The sequence below is a fragment of the Balaenoptera borealis genome (genome assembly GCF_965194805.1).
Source record: "Balaenoptera borealis genome assembly, chromosome: 6".
In the NCBI taxonomy this organism is placed as follows: Eukaryota; Metazoa; Chordata; class Mammalia; order Artiodactyla; family Balaenopteridae; genus Balaenoptera; species Balaenoptera borealis.
In genome coordinates, this window is record NC_138863.1 from 71,456,501 (window position 1) to 71,484,500 (window position 28,000).

General features: G+C 37.4%; 1 protein-coding gene and 1 long non-coding RNA gene across 11 annotated transcripts in view; one reads left to right on the forward strand and one right to left on the reverse strand.

Moving 5' to 3' along the window:
* The window catches only part of RBMS1 (RNA binding motif single stranded interacting protein 1), a 206,540-nt gene that overhangs the window by 52,062 nt on the left and 126,478 nt on the right, over nt 1-28,000 (forward strand). The gene's annotated exons all lie outside the window — the stretch shown is intronic.
* LOC309630285 lies at nt 176-27,996 on the reverse strand. 4 transcript variants are annotated; one of them, XR_014245562.1, is made up of 3 exons: nt 11,344-27,996; nt 9,128-11,057; nt 176-7,192 (listed from the first exon to the last, which is right to left on the reverse strand). It is a non-coding gene; the product is annotated as an uncharacterized lncRNA (long non-coding RNA). The 4 variants fall into 4 exon arrangements; XR_014245564.1 differs by having other exon boundaries at nt 9,128-9,206; nt 10,937-27,996; XR_014245563.1 differs by having other exon boundaries at nt 10,937-27,996.

The window sequence follows — 28,000 nt, forward strand, 5'->3', positions numbered from 1 at the left end:
CCATGGCAGTCATACCCTCAGAGATCCTCACATTCAGTCATGTTTGAGCTTGGGTGAAAATGGTCAACTATACTTCCGAGTTATTCCCTTTATTCAGAATAAAAAGTAGAGGAAGCAAGTTTGGTAATGAAGTATGGAAGAGATAACTTAATAAATCAGCCCAAAACTGCATAGCTTAAAACAACAGTAATTTATTTTTTCTCATGATTCTGTGGCACAGGAATTTGGACAGGGTTGGCGGCTCTACGTGCTGTCAGCTGAGCTGGGGCACTGGGCTGTATGCAGCTGGTGGCTTCGATGGGCTGGAAGGTTGTGAAGGTTTCACTTTTAAGAGCCAGCGCCTCTTGCTTTGCTCTTATTCTTTCTTCTCCACCTGGGTAGCTTGGCCTTCCTCACAGGACAGTAGTCTCAAGGTAGTTGGACTTCACTCACGTGGAGGCTCGCTTCCAAGAGGTAAGGTGGAAGCTGCCAGGAACAGCATTACTTCCACCACGTTTTGTTGGTCAAGTTACATGTCAGCCCAGATTCTAGATGAAGCGAGACAGACTGCACCTCTTGATGGGTGGAGTGGCACTTGAGTACGGGAAGGCGAGGAATTGATGGTGGCTGTTGGGAGATTATCTGTACAGTTATTTACCTCTGTAACTTAAAGAGAAGGGACAATTTTAGAAAAATTGCTAATTTTATTTGTTCCAGTAAGGTGGACTGCTACGATGAAGATTATGAAAGCTTTCTTGACGGGTTGTTTCATAGAGATGACTTTATAAATCCAATAATGTTGATTGAAACTCGTCCCCGACCCCTGCATCCCCCTTAATTTGTCAGTGCTCGTTAAGTAATAACTTGACTGTGTGATGGAACATTTATTTACACACTGTAACTAAAACCTCGGGATGCTGTAATGAATGAATTCTTGATTCTTAGGAAATTTGGACAAAGAAGTTCAACTTAGTCTAGATCTGAAAATAATTCCAGATTTCCCATTATTGTACTCCGATGGACCTTAACTCTTCTTGTTTTTCTTCCTACTTCTAGAGGAATAGCATGTGTCCATTTTCTCACAGCCAGAGATGATCTTGAAAATAAGTGCCTTTTTTAGAAGAGAAACTAAGGCTACACTTCTAATATAAAAATCCTCCCAAATATAAAGATTAGTCTACAGCTTGGTGAATGTATAAATCTGTTCCTGTTGCACTCCAATTATTAGACGGTAAAATGTATTGCATGATTATTGTGTACTAAATATTCTGAAGAAAGGGTCATAGAACAGGTGTAAGAAGATTGATGTTCTCGTCACCTTTGGCAAGTCACTCAACTTGGAGCCTTTTTCTTTTTTTCTTTCAATCCCAGTTCTTTCTTTTATTTTTTATGATTTAAAAAAATTGAAGTACAGTTAATCTACAGTATTGTGTTAGTTTCAGGTGTATATTATTTTTCAGATTCTTTTCCATTATAGGTTATTACAATATATTGAATATAGTTCCCTGTGCTATATAGGAGCACCTTGTTGTTCATCTATTTCATATATAGTAGTGTGTATATGTTAATCCCAAACTCCTAATTTATCTCTCCCCCCCACCATCCTCAGTATCCCCTTTGGTAACCATAAGTTTGTTTTCTATTTCTGTGAGTCTATTTCTGTTTTGTAAATAAGTTGACTTATATCATTTTTTAAGGTCCATATATAAGTGATATCATATGATATTTGTCTTCCTCTGTCTGACTTATTTCACTTAATATGATAATCTCTAGGTCCACCCATGTTGCTGCAAATGGCATTATTGCATTCTTTTTTTTTAATGGCTGAGTAATATTCCATTGTGTATATATACCACATCTTCTTTATCCATTCACCTGTTGATGGACATTTAGGTTGCTTCCATGTCTTGGCTATTGTAAATAGTGCTGCAGTGAACATGGGGGTGCATGTATCTTTTCGAATTAGAGTTTTCTCCAGATATGTAAGACTTTTTCTTAATCTATAAAGTAAGGAGAATAATTCCTATTCTGCCTTCCTTAGAGAGTGTGAGATTTAAATGAATAAGAGTATTCAGGGCCACACATAAGGTATGATAACTGGTGATAAAAGAAGTGTTGGGATACCAAAAAATGAGAAAGAACTCAGTTTAGAAAATATATGTATATATATGTGTATTCCCTCCAAGGGGCTCAAGTATCATTAGAGAGCATTTCCAGTAGAGTATCTAGTTAAAGCATAGAAATAGTTTAAGATAATCCCAATGATTTCCAGAGAGAGTCAGGAAGACCCTTATTTTTTCATTCTGTCTCACTCTTCTAGCTATGTAGAAAGTTTGGGTCAGGCTAAACTGCCCTAGCCAGAATACCAGTCCCTTTAAATGTTTAATTCCTTTTAAAAGCTGGGTAACATGGCAGAACATTAACTACAGGAATCAGCACTGGGCTTGTCCTTTCTGCCCTGACATTCTATGATTTCTGCCCTTCCTTGACAGTACTTTTACTTATATATGGTTAAAGATCCTTTTCAGGATCAATTTAATAAGGATTTTAAAAGATCATCAGCTAATCATCAGATAAAAATCAGATAAAAATAATTCTAGATTCCTGCTGGCCATAAAATAGTTGCCACATTTAACTGATGGTATATAGGCATACTTCATTTTGTTGCACTTGGCTTTATTGCACTCTACGGATATTGTGCTTTTTACAACTCGAAGGTTTGTGGCACCTCTGCATCGAGCAAGCCAATTTTCCAACAGCATTTTTCTCACTTCGTGTCTCTGTGTCACATTTTGGTAATTCTTGCAATATTTCTAACTTTTTCATTATTATTATATTTGTTATGGTGACCTGTGATGTGTGATCTTTGATGTTATTATTATAATTGTTTTGGGGCACCAAGAACCATGCCCATGTAAGATGGCAAACTTAATCGTGTGTGTGATCTGCCTGCTCCACCAGCTGTTCCCCTATCTCTCTCCCTCTCCTCGGGCCTCCCTATAACCTGAGATAAAACAATTTTGAAATTAGGCCAATTAATAACCCTGCAATGACCTCTAAGTGTTCAAGTGAAAGAAAGTGTCACACATCTTTTATATTAAGTCAAAAACTGGAAATGATTAAGCTTAGTGAGGAAGGCATGTCATAAGCCAAGATAGGGCGAAAGTTGGCCTCTTGTGCCAAACAGTTAGCCACGTTGTGAATGTAAAGGAAAAGTTCTTGAAGGAAATTAAAAGTGCTGCTGCAATTAACACATAGATGATAAGAAAGCAAACATCCTTATTGCTGATATAGTGAAAGTTTTAGTGGTCTGGACAGAAGATCAAACCAGCAACACCATTCCCTTAAGCCAAAGACGAATGCAGAGCAAGGCTAACTCTCTTCAATTCTGTGAAGGCTGAGAGAGGTAAGGAAGCTGCCGAAGAAAATTTGAAGCTGGCGGAGGTTGTTTCATGAGGTTGAAGGAAAGAAGCCGTCTCCATAACATCAAAGTGCAAGGTGAAGCAGAAAGTGCTAATGTAGAAGTTGTAGCAAGTTATCCAGAAGATCTAGCTAAGATAATTAATGAAGATGGCTACACTAAACAGATGTTTCAATGTACACAAAACAGCCTTTTATTGAAAAAAGATGCCATCTAGGACTTTCATAGCTAGAGAGGAGAAGTCAATGCCTGGCTTCAAAGCTTCAAAAGACAGTCTGACTCTGTTGTTAGGAGCTAATGCAGCTGGTGATTTTAAGTTGAAGCCAGTGCTCATTTACCATTTTGAAAATCCTTTCATAAGAATTATACTGTATCTACTCTGCATATGCTCTACAAATGGAACAACAAAGCCCGGATGACAGCACATCTGTTTACAACATGGTCTACTGAATATTTTAAGCCCACTGTTTAGACCTACTGCTCAGAAGAAAAGACTCCTTTCAAAGTAGTACTGCTCATTGACAGTGTCCCTGTCACCCAAGAGCTCTGATGGAGATGTACAATGAAGTTAATGTTGTTTTCATGCCTGCTAGCACAACATCCATTCTGCAGCCCATGGATCAAGGAGTCATTACTTAAGAAATACATTTTGTAAGGCTATAGCTGCCATAGTGATTTTTCTGATGGATATGGGCAAAGTCATTTGAAAACCTTCTGGAAAGGATTCACCATTCTAGCTACCATTAAGAACATTTGTGATTCATGGGAAGAGGTCAAAATAGCCACATTAACAGGAGGTTGGAAGAAGTTGATTCCAATGCTCATGGATGATTTGGAGGGGCTCAAGACTTCAGTAGAGGAAGTAACTGCAAATGTGGTAGAAATAGAAAGAAAACCAGAAGAAGTGGAGCCTGAAGATGTGTCTGAATTGCTGCAATCCCATGATAAAATTTTAATTGATAAGGATTTGTTTCTTATGGATGAGCAAGGAAAGTGGTTTCTTGAGATGGAATCTACTCCTGGTGAAGATGCTATAAAGATTGTTGAAATGACAACAAAGAATTTAAAATATTAATAGTTGATAAAGCAGCAGGGTTTGGGAGGGTTGACTCCCATTTTGAAGGAAGTTCTACTATGGGTAAAGTTCTATCAAACAGCATTGCATGCTATAGAGAAGTCATTTGTGAAAGGAAGAGCCAACCGATGTGGCAAACCTCATTGTTATCTTATTTTAAGACATTGCCACAGTCACCCCAACCTTCAGCAACCACCACCCTGATCAGTCAGCAGCCATCAACATCGAGGCAAGACCCTCCACCGCAAAAATATTATGACTCACTGAAGGCTCAGACGATGGTTAGCATTTGTTAGCAATGGAGCGTTTTTAAAATAAGGTATGTACATTGGTGTTTTAGACATAATGATATTGCACATTTAATAGACTACTGGATAGTGTAAATATAACCTTTATATGCACTGGAATATTTGCTTTATTGTGGTGGTCTGGAGCCAAACTCGCAGTATCTCCAAGGTACGCGTGTACAATAGTTTGCGTCTTCTTTTTTCAGGGATCTAGTAAATTATAGGGCTGTGCTGTTGAATATGGTAGCCACTAGCCACGTGGGACTATTTCCATTTAAATTTAAGTTAATTAAAATAAAAAATTCAGCTCCTCAATCAACACTCAGCCATATTTCAAGTGCTCATCAGCTACCGTATTGGACAGTACACACGTAGAACATTTTCATCATTACAGAAGATTCTAATGGATGGCACTATTATAGACTATTTTCTAACCGATTTGTTGCTGTGTTTTCTTCCTGCTATCTCCCTCAAAGTCTTGCTCTTTCATGCTTGTTTGTTTCGGGTGAGCAATGGGAAAAAAAGAGATCAAACTCCTGTCCAATGTTTCTGTGTTTTAGTAGTGTTGATGAAATAGCTGGTAACTGAATGAGCTGAAACTATTGACCAGAGTAAGATTTTAGAAATATCTTTGAATTTAATTTATATGTACCGCCCAAAGAAGTGGTAGAGAGGTGGCTATATTTGGTTTTTAAATGGACTAGTATCTTGTCTTCGCTAAACACTTCTCATGAGCTAGTGACTACACTTTTCCTATTGAGTGTTGTTTCATTACCTCTAAAAATTTTGTTTTATTACAAACTCCTTTAGTAAGTGAAAATTAGGCCACTATGCTCATATCTAGGCCTTTTCTCAGTTTAAACAAAATTTCTGATCCGAGATATGTTCGGATCTTGATATATGCCAGTTAAAATATTGACTTTAAACAAAGAGGTCATAAAAAATATGTGATTAAAATGATTAGGAGTTGAGTCCTTATCACATAACACAAAGTAAATGAGGGTTGCATAATTCTGTACTTAAGAGGTGCAGCTCCATTGCACAGGCATGTTCCTGGATATTCCAGACTGCTTTTAAATTATAGTGCTTCGTGTTGAGAGATTGATATTAAAATAAACTTGGGACTTAAAATTCACTTATGATGAATAGTTGTTTAAAAAGCTTTAAGATAACACCGTGGAGACATGGTGTTAAAAAAGAAGTCTTCAAAGCCAAGCCACATTTCTTCGGATCAGAACCAGAAACATTTGTGAAAGCAGTATATTTACCAAATGGATCTCCAGTAATGGAAGCCCATTTTTCACTTTAACATTGATGTAATTTATGCAAAGCCAGGCAACAAAATTATATCTTCGTGTTGCTTAATGTTTCCTACATGGACCAAATTTCGGTCATTTTTTTATTGTGAAACTAAAAATAAAGTTTGCTGCTGAAAACTTAATTCTGTGAACAGGCTCGTTTTAAGCATATTTTCCTATCTTCATATCCAAACCAGTGAGAATAGGTACTTACCCAGGAGATTCAGTCAGTTAGCCCGTAGCCACGAACCCCAGAAGAGAAGAGTAGTTCATCGCTCATCTAGTTGGACTTCCTACATGATGTGAATTGCTTGAGGATTGGGCAATGAGGGTGATGTCCCAGGTGTGAACGGGCTTTGTTCTAGGCAGCTGGGCAGGCTCCTTAGTAGCATATCTTTCCAGAATTCCAAATCATTAAATGAGATGCTTGTTTCCCAGTCACTGTGTCATGACACACCAGTGAGTCACAAAGATTTCCCTGCAGTGTTGCAGCAAGCCTAGCTTTCCCCAAAGCTCTGCTTCCTTCTTGGACACATTGTCACCAGGCTACCAGCATGGCCTGCACATTCTGTCCCCAGTCCCAAGGGTTTTACATTCTTTATGTCTGGATTTAGCTAAAGTCTTTTCTTGACTAGGGTTGGTTTGCAGTTCCTAATCTGAATTCCTCCACCCATGCCAAGTTGTTTTTGCAAGGGGTTAAGCCAGTGTCTACACATAGGTCTAACAGTTTATCGTTCAAGATGACATTTCTTTGAGTTACTCATTGCCAGTGTCCTATGAAACCACCATTTCTTTTATTTCCTAGAACTGGGAAGGAATTTGAGACACCAGGTGAAAAGGAAGAGTGAAGAAAGAAAAGCGTGGGGATGACAAACGCTTGTGAACTTGACAGTTTCTTATGGCCCAGAAAAACATATTTGTGTCAGCCTTGCCCATTCTTACAAGCCCTTTCAGAATCTTTTCCGCAAAGTTTTCTGTAGTCACTATTTGGTCAGTCTCCTTCTCCCTGTTCTCCTACTGTGTATTGTTTAGATCTCCACCATATTGCTACTGATGAGGTTCTGCTTTGTCACTTGGTCATTTGTGCATGTCTCTTATTGAGATAGATTCTTCTTTGTATCTTCAGAAGCACCTATAATATAATGTGATATAATATAGTATAATATACAACATAAAATAACAATATATAAGTTTATACACAGATATATATTTTTTAAGTTCCTTAAATATAACAGATTCATATTCAATACATAGTATTGAGTACTTACTCTACATTGTACAAGACACTGGTGAAAAAACAATGAACAAAACAGGTATGACCCCTTCTCTCAAGGAGCTTCCATCAGAGTATGGACATTAAATAATAATTTAAATTGCAACTTGATGAGTCCAGAAAAGGAGATGTTCAGTGTGCTCTACGTAAGATGATGTAACAGGAGGGCCTAGCCTCTTCCGGGGGTTGCAAGGGAGGATTTTCTGGTAGAAGTACCGTGTGTGTTGTAAGCTGACACTTGAAGGATAAGTAGGAGTTAACCAGGCAGAGGTAGAGGAAGAGCATTCCACGCAGAGGGAACAGCATGTGTAAAGCATGTTGCTGGATAGGTTGCCTTGCAGGTATGAAGACCTGAAAGACCAGTATACCTGGAACATAGTGGGTGAGGAAGAGAATGGTGCTAGAGGGGTGGATAGGTATCAAATCTTGCAAGTATTTGTGGGCCATGTGTGGAGGGTTTGGTTCTTTACCCTAAAATCAAGAAATCACCACTGAAAGGTATAAAGCAGAAGATGCTTAATCCACATATTTATTCAATTAAATCCTAACAGCCTTCAGCTTTCGGAACTTACACTGGCACTCATTGTTCTCATTTGCACTTTTACTGTCTGGGGAAAAGAGGAAGTAGTATGACTTATACAGGTAATTGGAACCTCTCTACCAAAAGATAATAAGATGCCTCCTCAAAAAGAAAGAACTACCAGTCTGGATCTAAAGCTTTTGAAATTTGAATTTTATTCTATCTTAGACATGGACCACTCAGTTTATTCTGAAAACCTGATTTCTAGCAATCATCTTCTTCCCAGTTTATTCTTGGACTCTTGTCTCAGCGAATTAGACCCTTCTTGAGTTCTGAGACCGTTCCCCCTGCCGCAATCCCCCGCCCCACCCTGCCCAAACACTTAGCCATTGAAGGGAAAAATCTCAACGGTTTTTCTCTTGCTGGAGCCGTGTGTCCATATCAATCATAAGCAGTCGCATGGAAAAGCAGTCTCATGGAAAGCTTGGAGGAAGGAAAGGAGGGGAAGAGGCATCAAAGGACCTGGGGCTAGGTGCCCAATCATTATTGCTGAACTGGAGCTCAAACAGATAGGAGAGTTGCAAAATTTGTGAATGCAGTGAGAATAAGGAAGGCAAGAACTTTTACTTTTTTTTTTTTGGAGGTATAATTGACCTACAGCACTATGTTAGTTCCAGGTACACAACACAGTGATTCAATAATTCTATACATGACAAAATGATCACCACAGAAGGTAAGAATTTTTAATGCGTATTCTCAAATTTTAAAATCCAGTTTATTATATTGCTTGAAGATGCCAGTGCTTTGTGCATAGAACCTTTAAATGATTAACAGTTCTTAAACATCACAACAAAACTAGAGGTGTGCATAAAGAGGCATAGGTTCTGAAAGGTTATTTTTTGCTTTTTGAATCCTTAAGACTAGTAGAAATGAAAAGAAAAATGTTCAGATTAATCAGTTCTTCCTAAAAAGAAGCACTGGAGAGTAGTTTTTAGTCAATTACTTGATTATTTGATGATCACTACTATACTAGATACAAAATAGAAGAATAGAGATACAGTGTTTTCTTATGAGAAACATACCTCTGAAATAATTTTGTATTTGCTTTTAAGCACTCTCAACTCTTGGACAGAGTATTTCACCTCTGACCCAGTTTCCTACTACATGGTAGGGCTATAGGAGCTTATGGATGTGAAAGGGTTGTTCCAGTTATCTATTACTGAGGAAGAAACCATCCTAAATTTAAAACAATGATTTATTATTTTGCACAATACCCTGGGTTGGCTGGGATCTGCTGGGTGGCTCCAGGTGACTTTGGGTCACTCATGCAGCTGCATGCAGTTGGGAACTGAGCTGTGGATAGAAGGTCTAAGATGAGTACATTCACGTGCGCCCCAGGTGTCTGGCTCTTGGCTGGAGTGCCTCTGTGCCCCTCCACCTGGCTTCCCATTTTGCAAGACCTCTCTCTCCATGTGGTCTCTCTAACTGGATGCAGACCAGCCCAGACTTCTTTACGTGGCATTTTGGCTGAAGTCTTCTTAAGTTACTCAGCAATGCTTTTACATTCTTCTGGTCCATTACAGGGCCGACTCACATTCAGTGTCCAACTGTTGACCGAGGAGAGCAAACTCACATTGGGAAAGCATACGCAGACTGGGAGGGATTGTGGCAGCCATCTTTGGAAAATTCTATGACAATTATTAGGTAAAGCTTGATAGGTTAAAATATTCTACTCTCAATGAATAAACAATTAGAAACAAACTCTTGACCTACACTACTTCCAGAGATTAAAAAATTTTGTCATTTTTAATATGTATGCATAATAACCATCAAATATATTCACAGTAGTTATTCTAGTTGAAGGGGAAAATGTATCCCCTAAAAACCTAATTCCTGATTTAGTCTTATTGTTTAATAACAAAGAAATATACTACAATCATACTTTTTATTGTTTGAGAAGTTAAACGCACTCTACCCGTTTATTGATACAAAGGGAATTTGGATCTCCCTCTAGTGGCAATAGGTTTTCTTTTCTTTTTTTTTTTTCAGAGCTTGCTTGAAACAGTAAGATGGCTGACATATATAACAGAACACAGTTTCAAAAATGACTGGTTTTCACTGAGATGGATGCTTTCTCCTGTGTGAGTTATGGTAGATTCTTTCATTTCTTATGAGAAATGTTCACCTTCCTAAGAAACAATCATCATATTATATGAAAAAAAAAATTGAAAGGAGACTTCCTGTTAACTTTTAAAGCATAAAAACTGTTCCCGTCAATCAAGGTCTTAAGTGAAAATGATTATATTTTGACAACTAAAATAGCTTGATCCTTCACTGAAAAAATAAATTGGATTTTTAGTTTTTGTCTGAAGAATTATTTTTGGAGCAGATAAATGTATTTAATTGCAAAAATCTTTAGAAAGAGAGCAATAGGTAGTTATTGAAATGTGAAGCTTGAGAAACACTAATAGTCAAACCAAAAATAAACAAATAAAAATAAAAATAGAAGTGCCAAAGCCTTATGCTTTCCTCTAAAAAGAAGTTCAAGTTCGGATAGCTATCGCTATCATTGTATAAAAGGAAGCACCACGTCAAAGGGTGGGAATAGAAAAACAGCTACAGCGGAATTTGTAAATGAGGCTTTCCTATCCCCACCACACCACCCAGGAGAGTTAATAATGTTCATTAAGTTAGTCTCTTATCTGTCCATTTACAGGCAGAGCTATTCTGATTCTTTAAGAAAGGACATTTTTCTGTAATGCTATCAGAAAAGACGTTCTTACAAAATGCTGTTTTCTCAACTATTTGCTGAAGCTGATCCAAGTTACTTATACTGCATTGTCTTGTGTGGCAAGCTGAAGCCCTCATCCCTCTCTTCTCCTTCCCACAAAGATAGCAGGATGGGCAGGGATGGTAGGTAAGAATCCAGAGATATTTTTTCTTTTTTAATTTCCAGAAAGTAGAACCTAGGATTATCAGAAGAATTCCAGGATATTTTTTGTTTGGGAGTAAACTATGAACCAGTAAGGTTTCACAAAAATAATTAAACCATCCAATGAAAATTTAGTGTTTCTTTCCAATACCTCTTTTCAGTTCGATGTGTATAGCCAAGTATGTGTCTCTTGTGGTCTCGATTACATCCGGTGTTTTTAGCTGGCAGCATTTCCTCTGTTGAGGCCCCACTTGATTTGCCAGGCTTCATTTCTGTGAATATAAAGAGAGAAAACCAAGTTGTATGAAAGAGTGAAATTTAAGAAAAAATTAAGTGTTAGGATAACATTGATTTTTGAAACAAAAAATGAGACACTAAATCTGTTATAAACAAACTGGTCCTCTGATTATGAAAAATATATAGGCTACAAAAGTACTTGGAAAGTCTTATAGCCATCTTTTAACCACCCTGTATGTTTTCTTTTGAATATTTATAAAAACCTAATTCAACTAACAAACAGAGACCAAAGAAGCCCCTCCTATGTAGTTAGTTGCACACATCTGGAATAATGAAAGTGAATTTGCAATTCTTAAAATGGTGTTTTCTTCCAGTTCTCATAGAAGTGTTTTTGGAGCAGTGGTCTGTACTAACAGCTGTATTCAATCTTGAGTAAAAGTCACTTCCTGAAGAGAATGAAATTCAACTTAACATTCGAGCTTGCCCAGAACGTAATCCTGTGGGGCGGGTGTACTATGTGATTATGAAACTGGACGTGGGCACCCTGCTGAGGTGATTTCTTGTAAATAGTACCCAACAGAAACCGTTAATCAGTGCCAGTGCTTTTAACTGAAGATTTAATCATCTAAAAGCATTGCTTATTCATTGTCAATTAAGACAAAACCATCTTAATTTTCAAGAATTTTATTCTTTGGTATTTTGAAAATATAATTTCCTTCTGAAATTATATTTATATGGAATCTGTATCTTTATCTGTCTACACATACTCATATATATAGATATGCATACCTACATATGTTTATATATATTTAGATGTCTCAGGTTTTTTAAATTGCTGTGTCATTCTTGAGTTTCAGGCAAATTTTATTTTTGATTTTTTAAATTCATTCATTCATTCATTTACTGTAGTGAACCTAATTTAAATAGAATTTTTGTTCCTGGCCTCATAAGATTAGTTGATTACATGTATAGATATGAGAGGTACAGTTTTAGCTATTTAATATCTATTTTAAAAATATCTTTTAGGTAGGTATTACTGACTTTTACTCTCCTAAATATTGTACTTATTTAAAAGAAAGAAAATGTTGTATAATTTGGATATTGCTAAATCTTAATGGAATCATGGTTTAGATGGAAAAGTTTTTACTGAATCGGTTGTTTTCTTTATGGATCATTCTTTTGTTGTCTAAACGATGAATGCATAGTTTTCAATCAAGACTATCAAATTGAAATAAAGTCTAACACATTAAGCCAGAATTAACAAGCAAACATATATAAAAATTCTAGCCTTCTCAATTTGTAGAAATCAAAACCATTTCCTGTTTTACTTTGGTAACAAAGAAGGAGCTAGGCTTTTTTCATTCCTTGACGAAATCTCTAAGTTGCTTTGAAGACCTTTGTTTATAATGGCTTCGTGCATTCTTTTCTTCTTGACATGCTCCCCTCCCTCCAGTGAGATACTAATTAAAGAGAGGCCACTGTGACCCTAGATTGTTTAAAAGTCACCAGGAATGAGGCAGCAGCACAAATCTGGACAGGAAGTGCTCATTCCTAAAATACAACACAACCCTTAAGACCATCTTATCAAAAATCTGTTGGCTTCTAATAGCAAAAGAAAAAAAAAATGCTTCCTTTGATTTAAAACATATACATTTAAAGCCAAAATAGAATCTCTAAAACTTACTTAGACATCGTATATACAGTTTTTAGAAGAATTTGCAAAAAATAACATTATCTCTTATATATTAAATGATAGTTTAGTTTAGAGACATTGAAATAGATAAACATTGAAAACATATTTTGAATTTGATGGAGAATAGTCTAATCTGTATGTGGGTTTTTTTTGTGTGTGTGTGTGTGGGGAGAGGAGCCTATAGCTTGTCATTCCTTTGAAAGAATTTGAGACAGCTCAGATTGTATATGAGAAGCTTGGTTTTCTCATATACAGAAAGTGGCAACACTTTAATTGGGATGATAAGAAAGATGAATATAGTACCAGCTGATCATGTAGGCAATTTTGTTAATACTAAATGATTTGAAAGAAATGGTAATAATTTAGTAACTTAAATAAGCAGGTGGTACTGCCTGACGTCAAATTATTTCCCTCTTGAAATGACTTGCTGTTGCTAAGTGCTAACTTTCAAGAAGAGTTTCTTATACAACTGTTAGTATTTGTTTAGCAAGATGCTTTTGATTGCAAGTAATAGAGACCCACTACTGTTTGTGTTAATTAATGGGGGTGGGATTGTTCTGAGAATATATAGGGGAATCAGAATCTCTGTTATGAGACCAGACCTCAAGGGAACCCAGGAAAGCTGCCTTACCAGGCCTCGGGATTGGCAGGACCATAGTGGCCATGGGGCTTGTGGAGACCAACTGGATGATTGTTCTCAGTTCAAGGCACAAATTAAACAGCAGGAGTTTTGAATTTTCCCTCTTGAGCTTCCATCATTTCTGTCTCCCAGTTGCTCTTTGTTTAGCTGCTGAGTCTAGCTCCTTTGCTTCTTGCTATCTACTGGCAGCTCATTCCTCCACTCCTGTGAGTCTCCTTGTTGAAAATCCTTGCCCTGTGAGTCACTATTACAAGTGATGATTCCTCTGTCTCATTGTTTCTGCGTCTTCCCAACTTCTGCTTAGTCATGGCCCCCATGAGCTGCCTCATGACCTCCCTCTCTGTGCACAGTACCTGACTGTTTGACTATAGTAGGCTCTCTGTAAGTATTGGTTGAATGAATAGATGAGGACTATTGTTAGGGAATTACCATCATCTTCTCTCTTAATCAAACTTTTAAGGAACTAATAAGATAGAAAATAACTAAAAGGCAGGTGGAAGAGAAAAGTTATTTTGAGACTTTTTAGTGACCTGATCATCTCTCTTTGGATTAAAAAGAATTCACTGTAGTAGTAGTAAGAAATTATTTGTTTATGCAGGCACTGAAGAAGTGAATGTGTTCAAACTTGAGAGTACAGACTATCCCATTAAAAGAAAGAAGTACCTTTAAAAATCTCCCACTTCATGCTGCGCACTTAAGCAGCTATAGGTACTATCAGGAATGGAGATAATTTAACTTCAGATGTCAGGAAATGAAGCACTCATTTTCTTGACCATATTCCACCCAGGAACCAAGATTAAGGTCTCTAATGTAGGTCTGAAGGCTTCTTTTGGCCTTCAGATCTGAATGTTTATTATTTGTCTGTGAAGAGATGATCAATTCCTGATTTTCTCAAGGCAACCATCCCCTTTTATGCTTGTTTTTTAAGTCCTCTATTTTCCAATAGCTGCTCATGTTTTAGCTTTTGGTTGCTCAGGGTATAAAAATAAACACCAGGACAGAGTTCTCAATTCTTTATTCCTTTGCTTGCTTTTTTTTTTTTAAATATGAAATTGAGGTTCTGAAGTTTATTTTATAAAATTTTTCCTAGATTCTGCCATTTGTCTAATAGTATATGAGTAGATGGTAGGCATAATTAGACCCAAATGGGTAATTATGTTTTTCATTTAAAAGTTTTCCTCTAACAACTAGGTTGAAGAAGAACCTGACGAGCAGTTTAAGATTCAATAAAATTAAAAAAAAAAAAAAAAAAAGATTCAGTTGCTCAGCTTTCCCTGTTAGAGCATGACTATCCAAAGTTGCCAGTTAATGGGGCTTTCATTCCTCCTGCACTTTAGAAATGATCAGCATTCCCAAACACATTTGAGAGTATTTTCCCTCATTAAAGAATAAGTGCTTTTCTGATTCTGAGGACTTTCTGTGTGAAAACAAAAACAAAATAGATAATAAAAGTGCAACATGAGTATAGGGAAAATTTTCTCTTTAATTTTATGAAAATGGTATTTTTTTTCTTGGACTCATATGCCAATAAATTTAAAATAACTTTTGTTTGTAGAGTTGCAACTGTGTGCAAGGCATTGAGCTAGACCCCTAGCTTTTAACAAGCGTACACATTCCAGTGAAATGCACAGATGGATATAACCAAAGTACACTACAAGTGGCCATAGTAGGGAGCATATAGATTTCAGTGGTAACACGAGAGAGAGAGAGAGAGAGAGAGAGAGAGAGAGAGAGCGAGAGCGAGAGCACATTACATGCTGAGCAGGGAAGCAGAGGCTCGAGGCAGTTTGGACTATGGGTCTGGATCCCTGGAGAAAGAAAGAAGAATGCCAAGAAGAAATATATATATTTGAGAAAGAACTGAGGAAAGTTCATATAAATAATGTCAGATGATCTCTATGTTATCATTTAGCAATGAAGTGTGAGATTTAGAGTTTCAGGGAAAAAAAAATTAAAAGGTTTGGAATTAATTCGGGGGGGATGGGGTAGGGAGCCACTTGGAAACGAGTAAAGTGAACATTAAGCTTAAGTGATTTTTTGGTGAAGCCAATGACATGGTTATGATTTGCAGTCATTAGCAACGCAAGAGGAGGAACAGAAAAGTCTGATGGTGGAAGGTGCTTGTCTGTAAGACAGGACGAAAGGCTGTGGATACTGGATACTGGAAAGAACAAACTTGGTGTCCCTGATTTGGGGCTCTAGATTAGTTAGGAAGTGAAATGTGGGGAGGAGGTGCTGTTGGTAATGGTGGTGATGGTGTGGCCTGATGGAACAGAGGAATGGAAGGATAAAGAGAATGAAGGGGAAGCTTACCTTTTCACATCTGGAATGGGAAGAATAATGGTGGTGTGGGGATTAATGAAACAATGCCTATAAACTACTTATAACAATGTCTGGCATATATTATGCACTCAAAAATGCTCATACTGTTATCTTTATTAATGAGTGTAGAAGCGATGGAACAATGGGCATTTCAGGACTTGATGGCATGTAATGATGTTAGTCATTGAAGTCAAGCAAATATGCAAGTTTTCTTGAAGTGGAGTTCAAGGACCTACCTCTAAGGTTGGGGTTTTAGGTGACATTATATCACCTAGGAAAAGCTCTTAGCTATGTGCAAAACTATCTGTATGTTGAAGGTAAATAAATGATAATAACTGATCTTTGTAATTTAACAAACTGAACTGTCTTATTTTCTTCTTCCCAAAACTTCATAATGGAGGTATTGTTATCTTTTCCCTTTTTACAGTTAAACAGATTTAGCTGAAGATTGCTAAGTTATCAAGTGGTAGAATTGTCTTTCAAACCTGGAAGTTTTTATTGAAAGCCCCTGCCTCGTCCTCTACTCCATACTATAAACGGCAATGGCAATCTGTAGGTGATATAACGAGACAGAGAGCATTTCTAGGGCTGTACTGTTTAGCATTGAAGAGGAACAAGGGAGAGGCAGATGCCTCTTGGAGTGGGGAAGACAGAAGAATCAACCATTGGAGTTTCAAGGGAAGTCGTGTCATGAGGAGAAAGTAATTTTCAGCTGTGTTAGTCATTCTAAAATACATTTTGGTACCATCTTGGGTTTTAATAAAATACATCCTTACCTGAGAAGACAGTTCATCAGTCGCAAGCCCTCTTAGATCAAGAGGCTGTAATTTTTATGTATCTTATAGTAAACCTTTTTTTTAATAGCAAAGCATTATATTCTATAATATATGTTATATAGACATATCTCTTATATCTATATAAATAGAGCTGAAGTTAAATATATTTTTTCTGGGTTCATGTAACTACTCTCTGGTTCATTCTTTTTTTTTTTTTTAATTTTATTTATTTATTTATTTATGGCTGTGTTGGGTCTTCGTTTCTGTGCGAGGGCTTTCTCTAGTTGCGGCAGGTGGGGACCACTCCTCATAGCGGTGCGCGGGCCTCTCACCATCGCGGCCTCTCTTGTTGCGGAGCACAAGCTCCAGACGCGCAGGCTCAGTAGTTGTGGCTCACGGGCTTAGTTGCTCCGCGGCATGTGGGATCTTCCCAGACCAGGGCTCGAACCCGTGTCCCCTGCATTGGCAGGCAGACTCTCAACCACTGCGCCACCAGGGAAGCCCTGGTTCATTCTTTATAACAGTGTTTTTCAGATAAGGATGGGAGTGTGTGTCCTCATTTCTGACCCAGAATCGTGTAGAAGTAAGCCGCAATGACTGATGGGAATACATAGTATTCCTCAGGTGTGCTGGACTGGAAAAGAGACTGAGAACAACTGATTTATGGTGAAGCCAGGCCAATAAGTTCTTGCTGAGCTCTTACAGGATGCCTTTTGATGTAGTAAATAGTGGAGAGTACATGGTAAATCTTGGCCATGGTTTCATCAGTAGAGGAGTTTACAATGTAAAGACATTAGGTTGACCTAATTTAGACATTAATACAGTCCTTAGAAAATGTAGCGAGAGGTCTTGGAAAATAGATGAAAGTAGGAAAAACTCAGAGGGGGTGGACCATGAGCTGTGATTTCAACAGAGTAAACAGAGGGAGGGATGAATGTGGTTTGGCTGATGGAAAAACAGAGGCTGTTTCCTGGCAAAACTCAGAGCCAGAAAAGAGTGAGTTCATCTGTAGCCAAAACACCAGTAGTAGCCGGAAGAGAGGTAAAGGGGGAAAGGAGTTAGAAAGAGTGCTTTACAAGTGATGTTCAGAAATTTGCGCTTGATGTGGGAGTTTTAGGAAGTACAGTGATACGGCCAAAGAAGTCATAACAAATTATTTTAGAAGCAATGTACACAACAATTTGGAATAAATAAGAACCGGTTAGAGTGAGAAACAGAAGAGGTTCCAGCAGTTCTAGTTTGAGGAAACTAATGGATAAAAGATACGGAAAAAGAAAAGAGTCAGTAAAGAACATAGAGGTGCTGCTAATTTAGAAATAGTGCATTTTCACGGTCGATTGTAGAAATTGGCTAAATCCTGTGTTTAATCACTTGAAGTTATATAGCATTTTCCAACACATTTGCTGTCACCCTTGTACTATTCAGACTGTAGTCTCATATCTCAACTTTTTAAATGTTTTTCTTTTTCTTTTTTTAGAAGAAAAGAATAAAATGCACAGATAAAGTAGTTATTTAAAAGAAAACTTTCTAGATGTTGGAGCACCAAGAATCAATTTGCCTTGGTTTCTGGAATCCTCTGAGAACCAACCTCACAAGGCTTTTAGTAGACTGTATCATTTAAAAATACTTTAATTATGAAAATTTTCATATATACACTGAAGTAGAAAGAACAGCTTCAACAATGACGAACAATTTGCCCATTCTTATGTACTGATAGAATTTTTTTAAGTGTTATGTGATAGAATGAAACAATCTATTTTCAGTTACAAGAGTTTGTACACCTAATTTTAAAAATATGGTAATTATCAAAACTTAAATTACAATTTTTTTAAAATAAAGGAGACAGATATAGAGATGGGAAAAAGTTTCTACAATGATCTGCAATATTTTGTAGCCTTCTTTACCTAACTGATGTCTATGGTAAATAGCTTAAATGAATTCTAAAGCTTCTTAAAAGAGCCCCTAGATAGAATATATTTTCAAATCACTCAAGAAGTTATGAATTACAGAAGCTGGAAGGATATTCTTTAATACTGAAGAAGTTTGGCTACTCAATTCGAATTTATAGTTTGTCATTGAATTAACATATCAAAATAATAAGCTTGTTTTACTTTTAGGACATAATATCTGTTTCAATAGGACTTGCATGCATTTTGAAGATATTGTCTATTTATTCATCAAACCAATATTTGAATGCCTATTGTGTGCCGCACCCTGAGTTGGGGCTTGAGATATATTGGTGGTTTGACATGTTAATGTCTATAAGGTAATATTCAGTGTGAAATCAATTATAATTCTTTCTTATAACAAGGGAAACGTTACAGATAAATGAAACTCATAGATAATTTCCATCCTTCAGTTTGACCAACCTCCAGTCAGTTAATAAATTGACCAGTTTGTTTCACTTTTTCCTATTGGTTTAATCTTCACATCAGCAATGAAATGACTAAAAGGAAAGCTGCATAAGGAAGGAGGAGGAAAAGGGACCAGTCAGTTCCTGAACAAATATGAACCCTCAGATACCAACAAGTACTAATAGTCATTGCTCTAAGTGTGAGCCATTTACATCTTTTTCTGTAACTGGGTCATCTCACCTGCTAAGTTATTGCTTTTGATTCACTTTGTCATTTCATATCAATTTTAAGGGTTATGATAACCATTTTAGATATATGTCTTTTTATCTGACTTACCTGATTCACATAAAAATTACTTTTCCAATCGGAAGTCCTAGGAAAACTGAGAACTGGTACTCCAGGCCCTGCAAAAAGGTAGAAATCTGTAAGACTCATAGGTTGGAATTGATGCTGTGTGCCAGAACAGCACTGAGTGATCTTTTGAGAGTGCGTGTGTCCGTGTGCATGCATTTGTGTGACTTAAACTTGATAAAGAAGTAACAGTCCAGGATGAATGTTCTCAAGTTATGTTCATAATTGACAACTTTAAAGCACTAATAACAGGAAGTGTGGTGTGGAGAAGTCTGATAAATATCTACAGATTTAGGCTCCTCTCCCTCTAACCTTTCTTATCATATAAATGCACTGTATATCTAAAACACTACGGGTGTAACTTGAGGTGACTGAGGAGATGGCTGAGGAGGGAAACTGACAGCTCAGTTTGCTCCTCTGTGAGATTAGGGTAAAGTTTCTCATTCTGCCTTGTGGAGACTGTGCCCACTGGTATGATAGTCAGATCTTGGAAAAACTGAGTGTGTGTCATTTACTTGTAATCACTCAGTAGCTCTGGGTTCTTTAGAAGATTACAAATGAGTGTTTGAGAAATATATTTCTGGAGCCTAGGCTATGAATAAAAAGAACATGTGTGTGCATTTGTATGTACTGTGCTCATGTACCTGTGTGCCATACTACACAGATTCCAAGATTCACTTTTTTCACATTTCAGCATTGCTGAAATCAGAATGCATCTTTTAATTTATGATGTCCTATAATTACTGTTGTCCATTTTTTCAAATGTTAACATCTCAGTAATTGTCAAGCATATTATAATCAGTGGCATCTTAGATTGCACGACATACAGTTTATATCCAAATATTTATAGGAGACTGATCTCAGAGAGATTTGTAGGACATTTCTCTTTTCCCCAAAAAGTAAAGCAAGAAGATTTATTCTGACAGTAATAGTTGAGGTCAAGAGAGAGAAACCATTTGATCGTGGAGTACCATTTCCTTAATAAGTAACATACAAATGCAAAATGCAACATTCATTACAATACCTCTTAGGATCCCAAGTGATCTAAAGATTAGGATGCAAATTCACCATGTTTAATATAATCTGTAAAATGTAGTCTTTAAGATTTGATCACTCCATTTCTTACATTCAGCTCTTTCTAATTTCAAGTAATCATCATTTTGAAAAGAGGATGCAAATCATCATTTCTGTCATTTGTGTGTGTGTGTGTGTGTGTGTGTGTGTGTGTCTGTGTGTCTGTGTGTCTGTGTAAGAAAGCTACCATTCCTCATCCATTCATGCCTCCAAAAAACTTTACTGCGTGCAAGACAGTGGGTTAAGTAACTCATTAGAGATTTAGAGACTGTTTAAGCACTCTTACAAGGTTGTTAAGGCTCAAAATAAGGCGACTCCACCCTCACTTTTATGGGTTGGACAGTATAAAATACAGAGGAAAGCTGTATACAATCTATAGAAGACATAGACGGTAGTCCTGGGGTAGGAATATAATGAGTAGGTTCAGATTTGGAGGCTGTTTAACAAAGAACCTTCTAATAGAAATGACTAAATATGGATAGATTGAATTTATTATCGGTCGTGGTGTCCAAGGAGAGACAGTAGCATTCATTCTATTATTGTATTATTTCTTGAGTGATTATTATATGCCAGGCACGGGAACTGGCTTTTAATAATTCTTTCCAACCTTGAGGTTCTGCTTCATGACCCAGGTCAAGTCGTTTAACCTACCTGAGGCTCACTCTCCTGTTTAAAAAAAGTGGAGGATGCCGGCCCTGCCTCCTTCCCTGAGACTTTAATGAGATGTACAATAAAGCATTTTATAAATTGTAACATTTTATAATATGCTATGATATAATATAATATGTTATATATTATAGGTCTGAAAAATGTCTTCAGCTATTATCTAGTGCTTCCTCCAACTTAGAAGAATTTAATAGATTTTAACATTTAATAATCCTTTAGTTGAAACTTCATCACATCTGCCACTAGATCAACTATTAGATTGGGAGGTGAAGGAAGGGTGGTTCTGGGAGGATCTGTTTAATGTGTTGTCCGCGTTCTGGGAGTGTTCCTCATAGTTTGGAATTAGGAATTGCTGATGTCATGATCAGTCACATTGTCATGACAATAGCAGAATTTCCTCATTTGCCTTCTCTTCTCTAGGGGAGTATCAATTTGCCACAGGTCTGTCATCAGTTTGTCCCATGTGTTAAGTGTATTAGATAACCCAGAACTAGTCATTCTTAAAGACACTTCGGGTGGAGAATTTTTAAAAGCTCCTTGTGTAGCTCACTGCAGTACTCTTAACTAAATATTCTACTGCTGGAAAGGTTGCCTTCATGTATCCCCAACTGAATAGAAATTTACTTCTAATTCTGTATTTTCTTGTGTGAACCTTCACATTTATAATTCAGGGGAGAATAGAAAGCTTTTCAGCATCCTCATTTACTTAAAGGATGTTATTAATTATTCTGTTATCCTCCTCTTCAGGTGAAATAAACTAATGTAATGGTCATCTTAGCAACTAAAGAGAAAGGAAACTGTTTTATTGGGGTTTTTTTCCTGTATTTTGAATGCTTTAAATCGTAATTTGTGCTCTGGATCCCAGGTTTTGCATAGACATTAGTTATGTCTCCCAGACATTTAGGAATGTCTTATACCTTTTGTCATTCTTGGCTTATACGAGGGTTTTGTTTGTCCAAGGTATAGTTAGTTGTTCAGTCTGTACTGTCTGAATTTTCTAACAGTTGATTTTTACTCATGGAAAGGAGACAGTTTTTCCAGGTTTGAATTTTGTTTTTCATGATTTAGAGGTTTTTTTTGGGCTCTAGTTTTCCAAAAATTCTGTTGATTTCCTAAGTACTTTCTGTCTCTTCCCAAGTCATGTAGCAAGAGGTGGATGTGATTAGCTGTTTCCACAGCACATCAGCCCCTCCCTTCCTTACCTCAGCTCTTATCCTTTATACATAGTTTGATCACTACAGTAGATGATCATGTTACTTCCATCTCTTTAGATAAGCTGTAATTGCAAAAATCACTTAATATCTTTCATAATTTGTAATTTCACTGTAATTCATGGAAAACTCATTGAATTACCTCAAAGTATTTTGAAAAGAAGCACTTATTTTCTTATAGGCTTGCTAAAGGATGGAGAATAACAGCTCTAATACTAGATTCCCACAGTCAAAGAATATAGAGGATTGAGGCATCCATCCAGGTAAATTAGGAAAGCAGTAATCCACAATAAATGCAAAATGGAGCTTCTCTTTCTCCTGGTTTCCCAGATAGTTGACTCTCCTTTATTTTGTTATAGAATTTGATCTACAGATACAAATTCAATATAGTGTAAACCAAACGAAAACAAAAATCTTGAATTTTTAATTCACATAGCTACCCCCAAGATTTTGTTTTTTGAAAAGAATAAGGACCCAAGTACTTATTTTTATAGAAAAACATAGGAAAAGAAATTTAACTTACAGAGAACCACTATGCCAGAAATTTGAGTGAGCTTTGAATTTTATTAACTATTTTTGCAAGAACAGGGCAGTAACTAATTTATGAATAGATGATATCCAAAATTTTTTGAGTGTAAATTATTTGTTTGGAATTTAGAGGTTGTTTTGCCACAGAGAGAAACATCCTAAATGATGAATAGGATGTTAGTTGTCCGATAAGCATGTATGAATCCCATAATGAAGCTAATCTCTAATACGATTTTCCACTATTTTTTGAGTGAAATTATATTCTCAGTTTCAGTTCAGGATTCTGGAAATACCTTTCATCTAATCACCATCCCAGCTTTTAGAAGATAGTTCTTTCTGCTTCTCTCCCAACTTCACGCCACCAACTATCCCAGAAAATAAAACTGGTGGTTGTAAGAGAGGAGTTATATTTTAGCAACCATCAGTTAAATGAGATTTAGGAGCTAGGTTGGGCCAGAATATGTATTTGTACTATTAACTATATGTTCTAATATTGGAAATTTTGCCTTCATAATCAACTGAATGGAAATTCAATGTAATTTCATATATTTTTAAAAGTGACTTGCCCAAGGTCATATACATGGTAATTGAAGCTCAGATGCATACCCAGGATTGGGCTCTTATGTTTTTCCCTATGGGGTTTGGACTTGAACCATAGATCATAGTAACAATAACGATCACGAGTGTCATTGGAGCTTGGCGACTTGGAGTCAGAGAGACCTAAGTTCAAACCTCAGCTCCATTATGTATTGGATCTGTGGCCTTGGAAAGGTTGCTTAAGCCTCTGAGCCTCAGTTTTCTCTTCTGTAAAATGGGCTAATCATTCTCTCATGGTGTGTGTGTGTGTGTTGTGAGTGAATGGGGGGGCGGGGGAGAGGAACCTGCTGAGAAAGTGCCTAGAATATAGTAGTTACTCAATAAATGACAGTTATTTATTAGTCCATTCAGGGAAGCAGCAGCAGGGCAAAGCCTATTTCTTCTGTTTTGTTCACCAGGATAGGTTTAAGAATCATTAGAATGTTGCTTCTGGTAAGACTCATCAGAATTTGGCTTTGTTTATGTTGTTCTATATGCCTTCTAGGATTATAGCTATAGAGCTATAGTTTTATTTTATTATAGTGGTTTCATTTTTATATACATGTGATTTTATATGTGTCTAGGGAGACTTTAGGTCTAGAACAAGAATCATAGAATTTTAAAAAAGCAAAATAGTAAATAATAGAAAATATTGCTGCTCCTTTAGAAGTAAGACACTTTATCAACTCTATTTTGTACCAGGAAAGAACAGAAATTTAAAGAATCTGCTGACCTCATAATTTTTTTTTTTTTGTTTCTTTTTCTGTTTTGCTGGGAGCTAGAGGCTTGCGAGCTTTTAAACATAGGTACTCTCAAATGTAAACAATTTTTTTAGTGTGAACTGTTTACACTAACCAATACTGTGTGGTTGTATTTTATTCCTTAAAGATTGTAATGTGAAGTAATGTTGGATGAATTTTTCCTCTTCATTCCTTTCTGTTTTTAATGTGATCCAAATAAAAATGGGTGCTTGAAATTATTTAGCAGTGATAGAGGGATAGAACCTGCTACAGGTCTATTCTTTTGTTGATAGAGGTGTTCTATTTTTATCTCATTGGACATCTTCTCTTCCCCTATTTTTTTCCCTTCTTTCAAAGCTTAGCTTTCCCACCACACTTTCTTTGTAGTAATTTTACTCAAAGGCTCCTCTCTTATATGAGGTTCAGTAATGCATGTGTTGGAATGGGGGCTCTCCTAGCCTTTTGATTTTGCTGCTGCCTTCAAGGAGCTCATTGATTAGTGATGATTTCAGCAGCAATCACCCCAAATCTACATGCTCTCTCATACCATCCATCTCTCTCTCTCCTGCTCTTTTTGTTTTTCTCATCTTCACAGTGCTTCTTTCTGAATGTCCCTCAAACAAAACATTTATACAGCTGAGCTCCCCACACCCATGTTACATCCTGTATTGATCTCTCCCTGCAGTGGACTGGCATAGCACATGATTGTCTAGACCACTTGGCTGGCACTTATCACGTAATGCCTCGCATTTTTCGTGTCCAGCAACTCGGTGCTGTAGAGGTTACGAGTACTCACCTGGGAATTGTAGCATTATTTATAAGGCTTTTTTTGAGTCCACAGCATTATAGTGTTGAAGGAGCACAGGACAGGGTCTTTCAACCCTAGCTTAAGCCTAGGTTTAAACATTTACTTGCTACTTCCTTGCTCTATGGTTAAGTCAGTCAGTCTTAACTTGTTTTCCTCTCATCTGTAAATGAAGCCTAATAACCCTTCCAACCTCATAGCGTTGCTGTGAAAGCGAAATGAGATGTGAAATTTATAAATGAAAGTCTCCTTTTCAAAATGTTTCTGTGGGACAAATATCTTCTCAATTCAAGAGTCTCACATTGCAGTTATACAAACACTGGGGAGTAGCCAAGTCTCATCTGCTCTACAAGGCTGCAGGCTCCTGCATGTACCGATGGCTCCATCTTTATTATCCGCATTCACAGCCTCCTCCTGCCTCACAGTGTGATCTCTGATACCGCTCACAGTCTTCCCATTCATACAGAAATGGCCCTGGTCCAACACACAACCTCTTTAAAGGAAACAGGACAAAAACAAATGTGGGAGAGAACCTTGAGTTCACCTAGCTCTTGAAACAGACCTTCTGTCAGACTTTTTTTTTTTTCTTAAACCTCTTAGAGTTCAGCCTTAGAAAGCATCTTCATTCAGCCATTCAACAAACAGTTCTCGAAAAAGGAGCCTCTCCTTACCTAAATTTGCTCTTTTTTACTTGTCAGTTCCGACTACACCCTTGCCTCTGCTCTTGGATGGTCAGCCAGCCTTACTAACATCAGTTGTTTACACAGTATGCCCACTTAAGTCTACAAACCACCACTCTGAAACCTGGAGAAACAATACTAACAGCTGCCATTTCTTGAGTTTGGTACTTTTGTTGGAGTACCATAGATACACTGAAGACAGTCAGTGAGGAGTCTGGGACTCAGGTTCAACTGACTTGCCCAAAGCCATGTGGCTAGTGAGTGGAAAGCTGAAATGTGGAGCCAAATCTGTTTGGCTGTTTTAATTTTGTTCCTTGGATTGCAAAGTCCAGATTCACTTAAGCTCTCTGAGAAAGAGGGGTGGGGCTGGTTAAGTGTGCACACGGAGGGGCTGTTGTCGGTCTTAAGAGCCAAAGCAGGCTTCAGGACTCCATCCTCTCATGGCCAAGTGCTCACCCGCTCCTGGCATCTGCTTGCCTCTCCGCTTGCTGCCAGCCAGCTTCCTGTTACTCATAGTTTCTGCTTCCTCATAACCTTGGCTTGCATATGGTTTTGGCTTTTTGTGGCCTCAGCTCTACCCCCTGGCACTCTTGCAGTTTCTGCCCCTTTCCTAACTGGAGTTTTCTGAATTAAATTCCCAAGGGTGAGAATCTGATTGGCTCTGCTCATTTTTTTCAATCCCAGCCATGTCATAGGTCACTGGCCTATCTGTGGATTGGCTGCCCCTGGGTCAGATTCCCACAGCTTTACCCACCAGCTGAGCTGCGGGAGTAGGATGTTGTCTGACCGCCCAGGCAGCAGAGTCTCAGTTTCCCTTTCAGGAAGATGAGCATCTACAGGGCAGATTCCAAAGCCCTAATTCTTACCATGCTAATTTGCAGTTTCTCTGGAATGTTTCCTTACTTTGTCTTAAAACATATTTGTTTCAAAGGTCAATAAACTTTCCCAGATGAATCTCACTAGGATCTATTCCTATAATCATTTATAACTAAGCACTTGTGAATATCTGTAATTGAGTATATATACATATATGGTTTCATGTTTCTATTATTTCTCTTAGGTTGGAATTATTTGGGCTTTAGTGACTGTTACATTTTATATTTTATAGTCTTTGAGGGTGGAAAATCTATCTTCTCCTTTCTTTGCAATGCTTTACCTAGTTAAGTGTGTAGTACCTACTTAACTCTGGAACTTTTGAACCCTGGCTTGTAGACATTGTTTTAAAAAATATACACCTTGAGTTATCTCCTTTTATGTCATACACTATATAGAACAGTTTGTTTTGTTGCTACTTAGATATCCTTTTTATTCTTAAAAATAGTCCTTTTAATATTTTTAGTGTTCTTAGTATATCTTAGTATCTAGTATTAGAATTGCTTTTGTATTCCAATTTAAATTTTATTATCACTTAAAATCATGTCTTATCCCTGTAAAACGATTGCAGGGTATCAAATCAAGTCTTCCCATTCTAGAATAGCACAATATCCAAAGTATCATGACCTTAGAGAAGAGCCATAGAAAAATTAATCTTTGCTGTTCTTTTGTGGTTTAGACTGTGGTTTCCTAAGAGACCAGTCATGACAAGTGAGGTTGTACATGGAATTTTTTCCATAGATGACAGGTTTGAACTGCTGGGGTCTTGGGCATTAAGTTCTCAGGAAAAGGCATCTATGACTTGAACAGTTCTGCTTAAAACCTTATATTTTAGAACTTGTGGTAAAAGGTCCCTGTGAGAGGAGACAGCAAAGGGGCAGCCCAAACAATTGTAAATGCATGCAGTAGCCCGAAATAGCATATATATTAACACAGAACTGAATGTTAGTTGTATTGTTTCTATTAAATCATTTTAAAGAACAAATACGTTTCTGTGAATGTTATCTAGCAAGTTCTTACTTGCCCATTGTGCACCTAGTACTACGCTTAGAGTAAGTTTGCTGCTTTTTTTTTTTTTTAATGAAAAGAGTTAAGAATTATATATATATATAGTTTGTGTATATAGTTGTTTTCAATCAGGTGAGACTTGCTAGTTCTCATCACTTTTGCCTGAGAATGTTGGGAGCCCTTCGTCTTATGGCGGTGGCTCCCTAGGTCAGCAGTAGGAAGGATATCTAGGATGGATATTTTTTAGTTCCTTGTTGCTGGAAACACCCTTGAATGGTCACAGCTTTGCTAGAAGACTCGGTTTCCATAGGGGACACTTTGTTTTCCTTATGGCAGCCAGAAGTTGAGAGCCTTCACTTCTTAGCCGAGTTAGGATTTTTCATTATCATGGCAGATGGCCCTTTCCAGGAAGGCGTTAGAGGCCAGAGGCCAAGGAAGAACGCTGTAATATTGACCGCTTAGTGCGGTAATGTAACCCTGTAATAGTCACTGCTGAACAGGCCAGCTGTCCCAGTGGCCCATCCACAGACCGCGGGGCTCTGGCCGGTGGGACTTGCTGTAGAGGCCGTCTGCCTTGCACAGGTTCTAGGCTTGATACACTAACGAACGCAAAGGCGATCCAGAAAAAAAAAGGGGGGGGGCATCTTGAGTCGCCTTGATTTCAATTGAAAAACAAAGGAA